Raw genomic sequence first — 18,173 nt, 5'->3', positions numbered from 1 at the left:
ACGCAATAACAAGTAAAATTCCTTATTGATAATCACGACAATTATATTTTCTCAACTTTGTTAATAAAGGAAGTGATGTGAAGAGTAGGAAAGAGAAGAGAAGGGATGGGAATTAAAGTAGAAAAAAAGATTTTTGGAAAGACAATATTTGATAAATTAGAGCCCGTTGATAAATAATAAATAAATAATGTGTATAGTATGCAAAATGTCCATGATTACTGTGCACAAACATAAAACTAAGAAGGAGAAATAGAGAGTTATAAAATGAAACAAAAAACAAACAAACCAATAAGCTCACTGCCATCAAGTCAATACCTACATGTATTGACCCTGTAGGACAGAGTAGAATTGTCCGTGTGCTTCTGAGGTTACCACTCTTGATGGGAATAGCAAGTCCTGTTTTTCCCCCAAGGAGCTTTCGAAATGCTGATCTTATGTTTAGCAGGCCAATGTCACCAGGACTTCTATAGATTGACATGTTTCCCCAAAACATTTTTTTATAAATCCTAGCTTCTTTGTTAGTGGTTTTAATCTCATTTGGGAATGGATTGTCTTTGTTATGTAAATCGATCAGGATTAGTGTAGGAGTACTGTAAATTAATCTCTTTTGAGATATATGAGATTAAATAAGATTAAACAAATTAACCAAGCAGAGATGGGAGAAGAGAGAAACTAACCATATAAAGATCATCCAGGAACAGAAGCTGAAAGAAACATGTACCTTTTACCCAGAGCCAAGAGAAGACAATGTCTCCCTACAGAGCCCACTCCCTGATCTAGATTTTCATTTTTACCCCCTTAAATAATGAGTCAATAAATTTATTTGTGGAAGCCATCCACTTGGGTGTTTTTGTTAGAGTAGCCAATCAGGTGTGGTGTGTGGCTTACGGTTTCAAGTAAAGCACTAAGATGGTCTCAGAGAAGGTGTCTCTGAGGTGACCCTTACACACACTACTTATAAAGTGCAGGGAGGTCGGTGGAAAGCCATGTGGATATTTAAGGATTCTAGAGACAGCAATCAGCCAGCCAAATGGTAGGAAATAGCTAGCGTGTTCAAGATAAAGCAGAGAGGGTAGCAGCTGAAGGAGATTAAGAAAGGGCAAGTGAGTATTTATGAGGCAAGGTCAAAAGGAAGAAAGTTTTCTAGGGCCTTGTTGGTCATTTTAAGGACACAGGCTTTAACTCTGAGAGTGGAATCTACAGGGTTTCTGAACAGTAGCGACATGATGTCCTTTCTCTTTTAACATCAATCTGACCACTGAGGAAAGGCTAGGTAGAGGCAGGAGCAAAGACAGGAGACACTTGAAGATCAGTTAGAAGCGTATTTCAATGTAGGCCTAAAACCTACAATGGTAGGATGATCAAAGTCCCGAAAATTTGCCAGAATCAGAATTTATTTTGCCAGTAGAGCAAACATCATTTGTTGGCCAATTAGAAATGGGGTGAAAAAGAAAAAGCATGAGATGACCCCAAAGGTTTGACATTCGGTAATTGAAAAAAAAAATGAAGTTTCCATTTGCTGACATGGGGAGATGCAGACGTGAGCATATCCATGAATCTCTAGGACACTCCAATATCCAAAGGGTGCAAAAGGAAATGTGAGCACAGTAGTAAACCAAACTATAAAGCCATCAGTTTCATAAATATTTTTCAATGCTACCAAATAGACATTATTTTCAGTGGTATGAGAGGGTGCCCAGGTTCTAGAAATAATAAATCAGATTAAATGGTAGGAACACAAGAAATTGGTAATCTCCGCAAACAAAATCCATGACAAAATTTTCTCTGGTCAAATTCTGACGTCAACGTTTTTTAATTGAATAGACATTCAATGCAATTCTTGCTAACCCATAAAGGTGAAATATTATTTAATTAATATAGAAAAAACATTAACTTGCATACTAATAGGAAAAGTAAATGAAAATTCATTCATTTTCAAAAGTGATCTTTTTGACTTACATGTGGGGGATCATTTCAAAAAGATTCTTGTTTTGCTCCCAATATCACAAAGAAGATGGCAAAGTTCTACTTATTAAGTTTTATTAAGGGAAATTTTATTTGGCGGTTCCTAAGACTTTTACTATCAAAATCTGGTAAAAACATATTTTTTCAAGTTAGAATCTATATCTTGTTCAAGAGCTATTAATGTGTTTCCTAAGGCATTTATTTATTAGTCATCTCTCCTCTTTACAAACTGAAGAGATACAGGAGTTGTTTCATATTGTATTTGAAGAATCTCTCTTATCTGTTTTCTAATTAATTCTAAATTAATAGATTCATATGAAGAATATTTATTTTAAAAATGTGTCTGCAGTCTATGAGGAATTCTCCTAAGAGATCTTTCTGTTGTTGTTATCTACACAATGTGTGTGTGCGTGTGTGTGTATGAACTTTCATCACATGTTCGAGGTATGGTTTCATTTTTCTTACCTGCATGGAAGTAATAGAAGCTGAATGTCCCTGAATCACTACAACTGGTGCACAAGTTCGAAGACACCACACGCTTAAAATCTTATCACAGCTCTCTGTGGTTATCAATGTATTTTCATAATTCACAGCCATGTTAGATAGTTCAGCAGAATGACCTCTAAGTGTAGCAAGGAGACGCCCATCATCTGTGGGCCAGATTTTGAGTAAACAGTCATCTGAACCCTGTAGTAACACAAAAGCACAGGTTTACAGTTAAGCAGAAATTGGCCAACACAGACACACATAAGATATGCCTCCCATCACCTCCAATAATCAAACAGAGTATTGTATTAAGTTCCTTGAAAGATTTTCAGTTGAAGTTTCTTCTCTGTATAATATGGATCGAGTCATAAAAATAAACAAACACTAGATGGTAGCACTAAAGGTACTATTCAAATTGGCAATGGCATTTATAAAGACTCCTCAAAAAATATCCATAGTCCAGATAACTCTAAACTGTTTTAACTCACTTTTAAGTCATTTGGCATTAATTTACTGATTTAAAGTAGATTTATTTTAACTGCTTGAATATTTTTCTCTACAAATACTTAAAAATGTAACTAAAAGTCTACATGCATTTCTTAACAAACCTGAAGCAGTTAAATAATGGCTGTTGAAAAATCTGAATTAAACTTCCTACTGAGAATCTCAAGAGTTTTTAAAATTGTAAAAAGCAATTCTCTTCTAATGTGATCGATGCTATTTAATAGTTATCTGTTAAGATAGAGGGCAATTATCATCCTCATTATGATCACAAACATGCAAATACTGATGTAACATCTTTAGAGTCCTAAAGTTGTCAGTGGATGAATTTGTAATGAACTTTAGAGCTATACTTTCTCCAAGTACAAATCACCTCCGATATTGTAGCAAACCATTGTAAAAAGAAAATTATGACGTGCATACTTCTGTGTTAATTTAGTACTTATGCAATGAGAGTAAGCCTCTTGGGAAATGTTAGTGTGCTACAATTCTGTATTCGAAAGCATACAATATTATCTGATTAATAAAAACTTTATTTAAAAGCTAACACATACTAAAATAAAAATACATTAAACAGCTATAAGCTTTATAAGTACATAGGTTCAGGTACTTCATAGGAATAATGTAGTTAATAATAATTAAGTTTGGCAGAACTAAGCTAAAAGGAATCTTTATTTTAATAAACATTTGCTAAAATGGGATAAAATTCAGAATCTAAACTTGTTTCACATAAAGTAACCACTTCTGGATTTTCAGTTGATTGTATATAGAATATAAATATGGAAAATTTAATTTTCTTATATTGCTTCCCCAAAGATAGTAGACATTGGATTATAGTTCACCAATTTACCCATACAATATTAGAAAAAGATTTTCAGTTTCCAATCATTTTTTTCTACATCCACATATCCAAAAAGGATAAATTCTCTGTAAAGCATAATGCAATGTCATGAAGTCTAGCACCCATTGCTACAAATTTCCAATATACTTCAGTGTCATTAATGTTAAACTCACTGTGAAAATTCTTCTCCCAATGCGGTCAAAGGCTACACAGTAGACAGATGATAAGTGACTCAGAATTCTCTTATGCATCTTAATGTGCTGGTAAGCAAATGAAGGGAAAATATGGCTGAAGCGACTATATCCAGTTAATTGTATGGCAGGAGTTATATTCATTGAAAAAAACAAAAGATTCACTTCTTTTTTTTTTTTTTAAGATTCACTTCTTAATAACTAAAATTTACTTTATAAAGTTAATGAATATTAAGATGAGACAAAACAGGGTACAAAACACAACACAGCAATTCTAATCCATGAAAAGTCTAAATTTCCTTCTTTTATAAAATAAGTCCACTATCCAAAAACATTAAGCACAGCGTTCTGTTAAATCCCAGGGGTTTGACCTATCTTTTTGTCCTATTATGGTTTCTTAAGTATAATCATCTTTCTTGATGCACGCTAGTAAAAAACACTGCCAGTTAAAATGCATAGGAAAATCTTACGGTACAATGAGAAGTTTTAAAATTAATACTATATCTGGTTCAAACTCATACAAGGATTTTTTAGTGAACATGGGCCCAAACCCTGCATGTTGGTTCACCACACGTACAGCTCTCCTTAAGCATTACAGACTAGTACAAGAGATCTACACCTTGACAAGAGAAGACAACCCTGATGTCATCACGGTTATGAGTTGGACTACTAACCACAAGGACAGCAGTTCAAAGCCACCAGCCACCGCAAAGGGAGAAAGACAATATTTTCTACTCTGCTAAAGAGTTACAGTCTCAGTAACTCACAGAAGCACTCCTACCCTGCGCTATAGGGTTGTTATGAGTCACAATTGACTTGATAGCAGTGATTTCTCTGGTTTTATGATGCTATTTAGGTTTTAAGTAGTGAACAATCCTTTCTGGGATTGCCCATGTGTGCTCCACTTTTGGGTTTTTGAATCTGTAGATATTCTTCACATAAAAAATGAACTTCAGAAGCATCAACTCCTATAAAGCCATCTTGGGTTCTGCCCCATTATTTTGTTTGCTTTGCCTTGTTCCTCATTTTCTTAAAAAGACACTGAAATAAAGCATAAGTCTGCACAACTCCCAAATACAGCCTGGATTCTCCACACTCTCCTGAAATGTAAAACTTCATCCCCATGTCAGGATTTACAACCACCTACTGGCACCATAAACTTTCTCCAGACTTCCCTTATACAATGAAAATATTTAACACCCAACATTTTGTATTTGAATCAAAATGTAAGATCCCCTACATTCAAAGTTACTTTGAACCAAGATCAAACTGCATAAATACAATACAAATGATAATAGCTTTATGTTTAAGCAACGCCAATTTAAGGCAACAGTTGAGTTCTAGCTAGATTAGTACAATTAGAACCATGTCTCAGTAAAAAATATGAAATCTTTCAATGTCTCACAATCCTAAGAGCAATGGAGTCTTTCTTTCAGACAAAGGTAGATCCACTGGCCAGTTTAAACTGACAAAATGAAACAATGAATGTTGAATAGCAAAATCAGCAACACCTTGGACGTAAATCACAAAACAAGTTAGAGATCTGAGTATTTATGTGATATTGAGAAACTGAGTAAGTAATGGTAGAATGTGCATAAGCATCAGTACTATTTAAGATTTTTCTTGGTAGTGGCTACTCAACTCAACCCCCAGAAAATTTGATAGGTCAAAGGTGAGATGAGCATGTATCTCACTTTGGAACTTCAGAAATTGTCCTCTCATCAAACATAACTAGCTTTTGATTTTCTTTTGTCAGTCTAAACTTTGCAGGTGGATGGAGGAAAAATATGTTATTGTAAGGCAGAGCTTCTCAATCTTGGACCTGTTGATATTTTCAGCTGGATTATTCTTTGTTTTAGGGACTATATGGCCATTGTAGGGTATTTAACCATATTTGTGGCCTATGCACTAAATGTCATTCTCAAGTCAGAACAACCAAAATTGTTTCCAGACATTGTCAAATATCCCCTTAGAAGAGTAAAACTACCCAGGGCTGAGAACCACTACTTGAAGGTATAAAATAAACCTAAGAACAACAATATCAACAGGAAAAAGAAGAAAACAACAAAAAAGAAAACTTTCAGGAAAAGAAAGGGCCACAGGAAGGAAGAAGGGAGAAAAGAGGTAAACAGTTACCAGTGAGGAAAGACTTTCCTTCCTTCCTTCCTTCCTTCTTTCCTTCCTTCCTTCCTCCCTCCCTTCCTTCCTTCCTTCCTTCCTTCCTTCCTTCCTTCCTTCCTTCCTTCCTTCATCCAAAAAATAGCTTGAGTTTCTCAAAGGAATATAACTTGGCATGCAAACACATAGCTTATAAACTTAGCATATAAACATGATAATTTTTACCTGTAATGATTAGGATCACAGACTTTCAAATAAGGAACAATTGTGCGGTATATTGTACTTCTTTATAGTGCATATAATTTAGCTTTACTTTAAAAACATTCCTTTACCAAAAACTAATAAATAATTGAAAAGAATATTGTGAAATATTTGATATAAATATAGCAAAATCTTAATATTTAAAATGCATACAAAACTTAGCAACTATCAGATGATTGGGTAAAAGAAATGAACAATAAAGCACAGTAGAGAAAATATATATAAAGACCAGAATCACAGATAATGTTCTATTTTCCCTGTCAAAGAAATCCAATTGAGAATAAGGTATAGTTTTGACGCCACTAAGTTAATATTGAAAAATACTCTAAAACCTAATGCTGGTAATGAAAATGGAAATGGCCCACATCTGCTCGTCAACTAGCACTGTGAACTAACGTGAGCCACTTGGAAAAAAATGGGCAACACATTTCAAGAATCATGAAAATGCAACATCCACTGTCTCATCCCTGGGAACCTATCCAAGAATTACATATACCAGATTATTGAAAAAAATGTATATACACTACATATTTACTGGTGTGTTTATTAAAATAACTCTGAGTTCAGTTAACAGGAATGGATAATTAAAGACTATGCAATGGACTAATATGTAAGCATTAATAGTGAAAATATACAAAACTTTAGCAATGTAGAAATATTTAAGAACTATAAATCAAGGTATATAACATAAAATCGGATGTGGACTATGGCTTAAATTATGTAAAGTGTAAATTATGTCATTGTGTAAATTATTTAAAAATGCCCTATGGCTTCAATTATGTAAAATTATGTGTACATAAATGGACAAAATCTAGAAAGAACAGAAAGTAATGAAATGATTCTCTTTGGGTTGAAAGTGTTTAAAATTTTTCATGAAGTATTTTTTTCATATGTTTAAAATAAATTTGTTTGTTACTAAAGTCTCCATGTCATGTCAGTTTTACTTTTCCTGAATTTTGTAGTTTGTTACACAGACTAATATTTAGGTAGAATAGGTAAGGAATCTGTAGGTGTTTTTTGAGGGAGGTCGTTAAAGAAGCAGTGTATATAGTTACTAAATACTTTCAGCCATACTGTTTATCTTACATGTATGTTTTCCATTAGAGTCTTCCCCTAGTCATCAATGCCAGTGCTCTGGTGGTGTAGTGGGTCAAACACTGGGCTGCTAACCACACAGCCTGCAGTTCTAAAGCACCAGCTCCTCCATAGGAGAAAGATGAAGCTGTCTGCTCTCCCACAGACTTACCGCCTCAGAAACCCAGAGCAGCACATCTATTTGGTCCCACACGGTTGCTGTAAGGCTCAACGGACATGTCAGAAATTGGTTTGGTTTTGATTTGAGTCATCACTGAGCCACCACAGCCACTGAGTGACTCCGTCTCACAGCAACCCCTTCTATATAACTTCCCCACGTGGTAGCTGGGGACTTTGAACCACCAAACTTTCAGTCAGCAGTTCAACACTTAACCCAACAGTGCCACTTGGGTTCCTTGCTACTCATAAAAATTATAAAATGTTCTAATGTTGCACATACAGCTTCAGAAATTTTCAAAAATTTATTTATCTATTCTGTGAGATGACAAAATCTATACATTTTTCTCAGTTCAGTCAAGAGGTAACATTAGCAAAACTTTGGCTCCACTCAGTTAGGAATTCCATAAACACTTATTTTTGCATGTTTTCACCATTTAGTCACTTTCACAGTACTATTTATTGTTTTATTCAGGTATTTAATAGAGTATTGTGCATTTTACAATTAATGCACCTAGTCAAGTAACATATGTGCATGCATATTAAGTGGCATCCAAATGGAATGCCATCATTTAATTCCATTTGTCCATAAAATTTCTGAAACCCCCTTGTACAAAGCACATTCCACATAGAAGAAACTAATGTTCAAGGAGGGCCTGGTAGATAGATACATAATCTCGTGTCAATTTGAGAGGATTATGAGAGAAGGGGTGGAGTCTGACCTGTGAATGAAGACATAACCAATGAGGCCTCTGTGTGGGCATGGCATTCTCCTGAGAGTTCTGGAAACTTCCTTTTTCCTTCTTGGAGGTGGGAGACACTTTGCTCTCACTCCCTTGGAGACTCTACTGACAAGGCTGACTTCCTGTGAGACATCCCTGAGGAGAAGCCACATGACTTACCCTGATGCAGCCCTGAGAACTAGAGGAGCCACATGGAGACCCCTGCCAGCGCTGAGAAAATTCTACCGCCCTGACTTTGCACCCACTGGCCTGTGATCTTCCTGCATTCAGCATCATGCATGTGTTTCATGAGTCTGAAGAGGACGTTATAGATGGTATCAGACATATGGGCTAATGTTGGAACTATGGGCTTGGACTGGACTGGGCTGGGATGCTTTCTTGATGTATAATTACCCTTTATATAAAACTCTCCCATATACATGAGTTTCTATCGATTTGTTTCTCTAGTCTACCCAGACTAATAAAGGGGGAGTTCGAGTGCTGATACATTATTTGCATAAAAATATGACAGGCAATTCCAGTGCATTACCAGGAATCTTTTCCCCAGTTGTTAATGACTGATAAATGAATAGAAAGAAACAAGGAAAGGGCTCATTTTGACCAATATCTGAATATTCTAATAAAGAGAAGTAGATCTCATCCTTCTCGCACACGGGTCAGCAAACAGCAGCTCTCAAGCCATATGCAGCTCTCGCAATGTGCACATGAGGCTCTGACGTGAAATTGAAAATGAAAATAAATCTAACAGTTTTATTTATAACATTTAAAAGAATATTACTAGATAATGGAGATTTCCTTTTTTAAATAAAATATGTTTTTGGCTATTGAATAATTTTTAAATTGGTGTGAAAGACAGGATTGGCTTTCCCATCTCAAAAGGTTGCCTACCAGCATAATTCTCCTTTCGCTCTTTTGTGGATTGGGAGTGTTCAAAGCCACTTTTCCTTTTCTCAAAAGGAACAGTAAAAGCACACACACTGCATTGCATAAGAAAGTCTCTATCAAATGCACTATTTGAGTGACTTGTTTCTAAACACCTATTACATTATAACATTGAAGTCACATACAGTGGTTCATAATAACAAATGGTGCTACTTTGTGATATGCATAAAAACATTATTATATTGACTGTATTATGTTTAGAATATTTCAATATAGCTGAAGATGTTTCTTTAATGTTTGTTATGCATACAAAGTTAACTCCTTGCCTCAATTCTGATTCATGACTCCTTCACTGACATCAAGTTGATTCTGACTCATAGAAATCCTAAAGGACAGGGCAGAACTGCCCCTTTGGGTTTCTGACACTGTAACTATTTAGGAGAGTAGACAGCCTCTTCTTTCTCTCAAGGAGCAACTGGTGATTTTGAACTGCTGACCTTACAGTTAGTACCCCGACACATAGCATACTTCAATGCCATCATAGTAACCTTATGTGATTTGAATAGGGGCTCCTTGATGGTCAGCAGTTCGAAACTACCAGCTGCTCCTTGTGAGAAAGATCAGCCTTTCTACTGCAGTAAAGAGTTATAGCCTCAGAAACTCAAAGGAGCAGTTCCCCTCTGCCTTATAGGTTTGCTATAATAGAAAGGAAGACAATATACTAAGACAACAAACCACAAGGAACTGTTCTGACTTAATGTACAAACTCAATTTCAAAAGACAGATTTAGGACAGTAACTTGTTCACAAATGAAGTACTTTCTGTACAAATAAATGGGAACATATTCATGCATCCTTACCGTCTACTTTTATTTCATTGTACCTTTTTATTCCTACTATTAAACCAATTCATATTCATTATAAGTATTTGTAGTTATGTAATAAGTTTAAAATTTATGTCATTAGTTTAAAAGTTTTCTTATACAAGGGGGTACCCCCCAAAAACGAAAATTCCCCTCTGCCGAAGCTATGTATTTAAATTTGTTTACAAAACCACCTTATCACCTTCAATGTATTCTCCATTACACTTAATGAATTTGCAAAATCTACTATTTCATACTTGGAAATATTTTTCAAACTCATCTGTTTGGATGAGTGACAGGACACCTCTCGTTTTTTCCTTCATCTCTTCATCGTCGTCAAATTGCTGTCCTTTCATGTTCCTCATCATTCATGGAAACAAAAAGAAGTTGTATGTAGTGAGGACAGGGAAGTACGGTGTGTGCAGTAGGAGAGGCAAAGCATTGAGATGGCTGCTTGAGCAGGTGCATTATCGTGGCAGCATAACCAGTGCTCCTCTGCCACAAATCAGGATTTTTATACTGTTATGTAATCTTTTCAGAACCTCAAAATAGAAAGCTTGATTAACAGTCTGACCTGGTGCAACAAATTCCAAATGCACTGAGTCAATATTTTCACATCTATTCGGGAAGTTGAGGGACCTCCAGAATGAGATTTGTCATCAACTGCCATTTCACCGTTTTTGAAACAAGGAACCCACTCATACACTTGAGTTTTTTTTTCCCATAGCACTGTCCTTGTAAGCTGTGTTCAACATCACAACAGTTTCTGCAGCATTTTTCCCAAGCAGGAAACAAAATTTCATAGCCACTTGAATTGGGTACTACAAAAAATGAGGTTTGAGCCAAAAAGCTTTTTCAAAAAATAAAAAATCACTGTGACCAGAGAGACCCTTCCCAGGCAATGTCACTGCATGCCCTAACTCAGAGGGATTTGCTTGATGGTAGCCTAGTGGGAAAAATTCATACTTGGAAAGCTCTGCTCCACCCAGCACAATTCCATTTTGGGGGGTTACCAACTCATATGTATGCCACACTGCTATTTCATATTTCCAACTTTGAAAAAGTTCTCAGGTAGATCCTCCAAATGGACCGGGTCCTGTGTGAGGATGCCCCCAGGCCTGGGGCACCATCCACAGGCTACCCCAAAATAAGCCAGGGGCCTCAGTGACAGCCTTACCACATGAGGGACAATAGACAACCAGTCACAGAATGCCCTCTCTAGTTCTTCCATGATGCCCTGGTCAGACTAAGAGGGTACAGGCCAATGGTGGGATTATAAGACCTCATTATGCAGACAGGAAGAGGGCAGGTGAGTGCCTAAAGGTGCCTGAGTGAGGCTGTGAGGGTGAAGCCAGGGTACAGAGAAGGTAAGTGAGTTTACTGCCCAGAACAATTGGCAGACAATATCTTACTATCACCACCACTTACAGCCTTTACAAATTACCCAGTAGTAGGAAGACATGGTGGAGAGGGAATGCCCACCGTGTCACACACACACACACACACACACACACACACACACACAGAGATGTAACTGGGTTGCATGACAGATTAGTGCGGGAACTGGGTAGGGCTTGGAGGTTACTGGGTAAGAATGTGGGTGGGTGTGCGCATGGGCACTAAAGATAAGGACAAACCCCAACTTGGGCATAATGCTGACTTTGTCCAACAACCTGGTCCTTGGGACCTAATGATGTCGATAAATGAGGAATGGGTGTATAATTAATCGTAGTTTAGCATCCATTAACACCCGCGGTATGTTATGTGAAATACGGCATTACATGTTTAAACACTGTGCAAACACCATATCTAACTAGATCTAGATCTACATGCAGTCCCTGGATTACAAATAATTTCCTTTCCTAAATGTGTGTTCAAACTGAACCTGTATTTAAGTTGGGACAGGTAGGAAACCATTGTATCTAACTTCAGTTAGGCATATGCTTGTCTTAGTCTGTAGAATGTAGGGTACCATTTGATGTACAACAAATATCAAAGGAACACGTCCAGAGACATAAAATATTTTAACTTAATAATACAGCAATAATGCCTTCATGTCCACACAGAGTAGTGCCATTTACTATTACAAACCATATACTTTGAATTTTTAATGTAATAGGCTTTATGGTGGTTGGGACCACGGATGTATAGTATATGTGTTCAGACACTGCCTGAATGGAGGTTATAATGCATATGGTTATAGTTAATCAGGTCAGAAGCATCATAAAGGGTGTTATTATTCTATCCTTTATTTAAGGAATGTAGTTTTACAGTCCTAAAGTCAAATGGCAAACCAATTCCAAAATTACTGGTTACAACAGGGTAACCAAGTACGCTAAGTTTTGTTGGGTTACAAAAAGTGTACTTCTCTGTCCACTAGTGTTCAGGATCAGGCAACTCTTTTTAAACAGTATACATTAAAGTTATGGCTTTCTAATCTGGGGTATGAGATGGTCCAAGTCATGTCCCAACCATCTTTATAGAATATATTCTTTGATGTGTTGATGTGACATAACTTTATCTTTTAACTTTTTGAGAACTTCCTCTTTGCCAGAAACTTGGTGTCAAAATATATATTTTTTGTACAAAACAATGTGGACAAGTTTAACTTAGAAAAGCTAATCAAGTACATGTACAAAACATTTTTAATTTAAATTAATCCATTTCAAATTTATCATGTCTCTTAAATCCTTCGTTATAATTTTGCAAGATGTGCTTCCAAATTGTTCACTTAAAAACAGAATGATTGTGAGGACGACACAGACTGTGCAGTTTCGTTCTCTTGTGTATGTGGCCGCTATGGCTCAGAGTCGACTCCATGGCACCTAACAGAAGCATGTAACCAGATCACCATTCACTTCTTCCTAAACCTTTCTAGGGGAAAGAAAATTGATATTTCTACAGAATGTTCAATTCTTCTGTTGAACTCTGCTAAGTTCTATGAGACTTGCTGTCATATGGATGGACGGCTATCCACAAAGTTGGCAGTTTAAACCCACCAGATCTCTGAGGGAGAATGCTGAAACTGTTCGCTTAATAAATATAAAGCTGCAGAAAAGTTATATAGGGTCTCCATGAGTCAAAATCCACCATATGGCAGCCAGTTTTTTTTCTTGCTAATCTCAAATTACAGACGCAAGGACTTAATGGTAGAAATGCTTGTCTTTTATGAAGGAGACCTGGCTCTATTCCTGTCCAATACACCGCATGCACAGTCACCACCGTTGCGTGGTATATGGCATGTTTCTATGACAATGAATAAGTTTCATTTAAATTCTTTACAATGGGCTTCCAGAAACAGAAGTGTTTGAGAAAACAAATGTAATGGGAAGTTCCAGGAAAAATCTGCCCTCCTGTTGTTGTGTAAGCATCCTGTAATTAAATGAATTACAGATTCGCCAATAATTTGGTACCCTTAACCAATCATGGAAACGGACATGGTATCCACTAATCTCTGCTAAACTCTAGCTCTTAGACTTTCAGTCTATTACAATTTTCTATCCTGGGCCCCTGATTCTATTATACTGGAAAGTATGATTCTTCATTATCCAATGGAATGGCTCTCCTTGCTCTGTGAATTTTAATGTCTTCCCAAATATGGAATATTACTGTACTTTCCAATAAATCTTTTCCTTTAGAATACTTTTAAAGCGAGTGTGTGTTCATTTTAGAATATTTATATCGAATAGTCATCAGGATTTCCAAGACATGTCATTGCTGAACGCATCAGTCATTGCATGTAATAATATTAAATTCAACAGGTATTTATGCTCCAGTCACCTCTCTGGCACTCAGAAGTACAAGGCGAGTCCTCTAGTAATACTGAGCTTCCATACTATTGTGTTTGAAGCCCTTGTCAAAGTTAAAATTGATCAATTTTTAGCCTTTTGTCTAAGATCAAGTGTAGTACCAAAGTACAGATTCACTGTCAAGTACATTTCCTTCTTTCACGTTCCCCTTTCAGCCTGTCTGGTCATCACTGTAAAGCCAAGTGAGGGTCCACTATAATGACTGACATCTAGTGGCCAATAATTGTCAAAGCAGCTAAATTTGTTGCACTTTTCTAATACTCAAAACTCACCGCCATCAGGTTACGGCCACTCACAGTGACGGTACAGGACAAGGTAGAACTGCCTCTGTGAGTTCCCAAGACTAACTCTTTAAGGGAATAGAAAGCCCCATCTTTCTCCCGTGGACAGCTAGTTTCAAACCACTGAGTTTTCGGTAGCAGCCTACCGTGTAACCACTACACCGTCAGAGTTTATTATGGGAAATACACAGGCTGTGTATGAAGAAACATCTTCCTTGGGAAGATGGGGAATGCTATGTTTGAAGATTAAGCTTGACCTCCCACGAGTGTACCAGTGACATACATATGTATCCACTAAGGGAACCATGACTTTCTCAGGCAGTCAACTTGACATGCAGTTATTAGTGATTCTTTAGAACCTTAATGGACAGAGTTGGGTGGATAGTTTTAATGTACAGAGGTAATTTTCTGCGCAGTCTATTAGAATGTGAAGGTCTCTAGTTAAAACCACCTCAGGTCTCACTGTAATTTGATTTTGCCCCAACACTGCCATCTACTGGCATAAAAATTGACTAAGAGAAAAGAAGTCATTTTTTTTCTGAGCAAATTGAACTTTTTTTATTTTAACGAGTGCCATCTATTGGCACTACGATTGTCAAAAAATTGCAACCTACTACAGTACGGGCGGCCGTATCTGGAGCGGTTGGGGCGGGAAAGCAGTCGCGATGCGGGAATGCATTTCAGTCCATGTGGGCGAAGCAGGAGTCCAGATTGGCAATGACTGCTGGGAGCTCTTCTGCCTGGAACAGGGCATCCAGACGGTTGGCACCAGCAAGGTCAACGATGCTGAGTCTTTCACCACTTTTCTCTGGGAGAAGAGCAATGGCAAAGACGTACCCCGGGCCGTCATGGTGGACTTGGAGCCGAGCGTTGTGGATGAGGTTAGGGCGGGAACTTACCGCCAGCTCTTCCATCCAGAGCAGAGGATCACAGGCAAGGAAGATGCAGCTAACAACTATGCCCGGGGCCATTACGTGGTGGGCAAAAGAGCATCGACATGGTTCTGGACCGCAGACGGAAGCTGACAGATACCTGGTCGGGCTTGCAGGGCTTCCTGATCTTCCACAGTTCGGGTGGGGGCACGGGCTCGGGCTCAGGCTTCACTTCTTTGCTGATGGAGACCCTTTCCATGGATTACAGCAAGAAGTCCAAGCTAGAGTTTGCCATCTACCCAGCGCCTCAGGTGTTCACTGTAGTGATGAAGTCCGACAACCCCATCCTGTCCAGCCAACCTACCCTGGAGCATTCCGATTGTGGGGTCATGGTGATCAACAAAGCCATCTATGACATCTGCCGCCGGAACCTTGACGTGGAGCGCCCGACCTACACCCACGTCAACCGCCTCATCAGCCAGATCGTGTCCTCCATCACTGCCTCTCTCCTCTTCGATGGGGCCCTCAAAGTGGACCTCACCAAGTTCCACACAAACGTGGTTCCCTAACCCTGCATCCACTTTCCCCTGCTCACCTATGCCCCCATCGGCTCTGCTGAGAAAGCCAATCACGAACAGCTCTCTGTGGCCAAGATCCCCAGTTCCTGCCTCGAACCCAACAGTCAGATGGTGAAGTGTGACCCGAGACATGGGAAACACATAGCCTGCTGTCTGCTCTACCGGGGGATTTGGAGCCCAAGAACGTGAATGCCTGTTCTAACAACAGTGTCTCTAACCTAACTAAAATCCATAAAAGAAATATCTTCTCTGTTGTCAGACAGATGAAAGATATCATGATCTATGCTCAACAGTTCTTTCTTCCATGGTAAAACAGATGTGGAATGTAATAGTCTATGTCAGAAAGCTCTCAATATATAGCATTATCAATCAATCTTTTCAGGGGACCCTAGAATCAATGCAGGGGACCCTAAAAAGTGATATGCTTGAGAAAATAATTTTTAAAATAGTTTTCCAGAAACCATACATTGGTCTTGTCCTGTGACTATCCTGCAATTAACTCAATAGCACGTACTTGCAGCTATGTGTGCGTAACCACTTGTATAGTCATACATATTTGTCCACCAATCCCTGTTTAACCCCCTCTTCTGACTCTCCCATCTTTGCCTCAATGATTGTCATTCTACAAATTGTGATTCGGGGCTTGAATTCCTGTTTCAGCTGAAGTAGAATGCTTGCTGCTTTACTGTCCATCAGAATAGCCACCTTCAGTCTCTGAATGTGGTCAACCTCCTAGTCCACACTATCTCTAGATTTTCAATAAATGTCTTCATTTTAACTTTATAGAATGTGTGCTTTCTCTCTAGGACAAAATCTACTCAGAGGAGCTTTGGCAGAAAGACCTGGGGATCTACTTCTGAAGAATCCACTCTTGGCACCCCCAGGGAGCACAGATCTACTCTGACACACACGAGGTGCATGAATCATATTCAGTAACTGGTCTAATATTTGATCCTTAAACCTTCTCTCAACATGTGACTCTACAGACATAATTTCCTGGCACCTCTCTGTCCTACCACTCTCTAACAAAAAATACCCCTTTACCAAATCACTGCTGTAGTTATTGTCTTCTGAAAATTCTTTAGTGCATCAAGCACTGAGTCTCTTAAAATTACAATAACAACTGAACAAAATGTTCCCTTGGTATGAACAGCCCCGAAAATAGTAAATTATCTCCTTTGATCGGGAAACTATACTCCCATGAACACAGCTCAAGATTTTAGACATTGCATTAGGTTTCTTAAAATAGCTGCCTTATAGCATTCAATTATAAAGAGGAAATAAATTTAGTTTGACATTATCCTAAGGATGTTAACTTCATTAAATTTGACAGCCTTCAGAGACGATAGTTTTGTGAACTTACCTTTGTTGTTGTTGACTGCTAACGAGTGAGGTTTTGATTTAGGAACCTCCACGTAAAAGAGTAGAACTGTCTCATAGGATTTTCTGGGCTGTAATCTTTTTAGAAGCAGATTGCCAATTCTTTCGCCAGCAAAGCTGCTGCGTGGCTTTGAATTGTCAGCCTTTTTATTAGCAGTCAAATATTTAACTATTGCACCACGTGAATCATTTGAATTTACCTTTAACCCAGACCAAAATTTCAATGTTTAGAAAATGATGATAGCAACATATGTAGATAGCCAAAAATACTTGATACAATTGATGTCTTGATTGTTATAAGAGTTGTAAGAGGCCCCAATAAAATGATTTTCTAAAAGAAATTTTAAACAGCCCTATTTAAGAGGGAGTTTGTGTGCTCAGTCAAAACTCCAAATATAACTTTTAACTCCCTCAAAACTTAACGACTAAGAGACTCTCACTGAAAAAAACCGTAGGAAGCATGTAAACAATTAACACATTTTGTATATTATATAAATTAAAACTACTGCAACTACATAAAAGCTGCATTTTCAATATGAAATACAATTTTTTTCATTAAAAACAGAAAGGTTTTAATGCCTGCCGTCTTAAAATTCTCTTTATGTCATTTAAACGGTTTACACTAGATTCAGTTATTTTGACATGGCAGGCAACCGGCCGATGCCGATCTCAGTAGATCAATTTAAATTTACTTACAATGTCATGGGTTTTATCTACTTCTTGGGAACATTTCCAGTATTAGTGTAGTGCCCTTTTGCACCAATTAGGGAGTTAGAGGTCCTTCATCCTTTCCAGGAAGCCTTGGCCACAAGATGCTTCATTCAATTTCCCTAGGTTGGCAAACTTAGCTGCGCCAAGGATTATGTGGTGCACTATTCCACCATAACCCCCTACCGGGGGCACTTAAACTTTCCCGATTCATAGACCATGAAACCTTCATGGCTGTCTCCTGGATCTGCTCCACTCCTGGTGCTGCTTTCCTGCAACTACTACTCATCATGTGTCCAGCATTACAGCTCTTCCTCCTCGCTAGTGGTGGTTTCCAGTAAAGATTCTGGGCCAAATGATGCGCCCCACCCCTAGTTCTTCTTCCTTGATGGTTGTGTGATCCCCTTTCTGCTTCTTGGATGGCTCATTTGAAAGCTGGAAAAG

The 18,173-nt window shown here is 38.0% G+C and overlaps 2 pseudogenes; one reads left to right on the top strand and one right to left on the bottom strand.

Annotated features, from left to right (window-relative positions):
* Positions 1–215: 215 nt before the first annotated feature.
* Positions 216–18,173, bottom strand: part of LOC142433494 (bromodomain and WD repeat-containing protein 3-like) — a 50,563-nt pseudogene continuing 32,605 nt past the window's right edge.
* On the top strand, positions 14,842–15,952 carry LOC142434707 (tubulin alpha-8 chain pseudogene; annotated as a pseudogene).

This window comes from Tenrec ecaudatus, chromosome X, assembly GCF_050624435.1.
Source record: "Tenrec ecaudatus isolate mTenEca1 chromosome X, mTenEca1.hap1, whole genome shotgun sequence".
Classification (NCBI taxonomy): Eukaryota; Metazoa; Chordata; class Mammalia; order Afrosoricida; family Tenrecidae; genus Tenrec; species Tenrec ecaudatus.
This window is presented reverse-complemented; position numbering and strand designations above follow the sequence as displayed.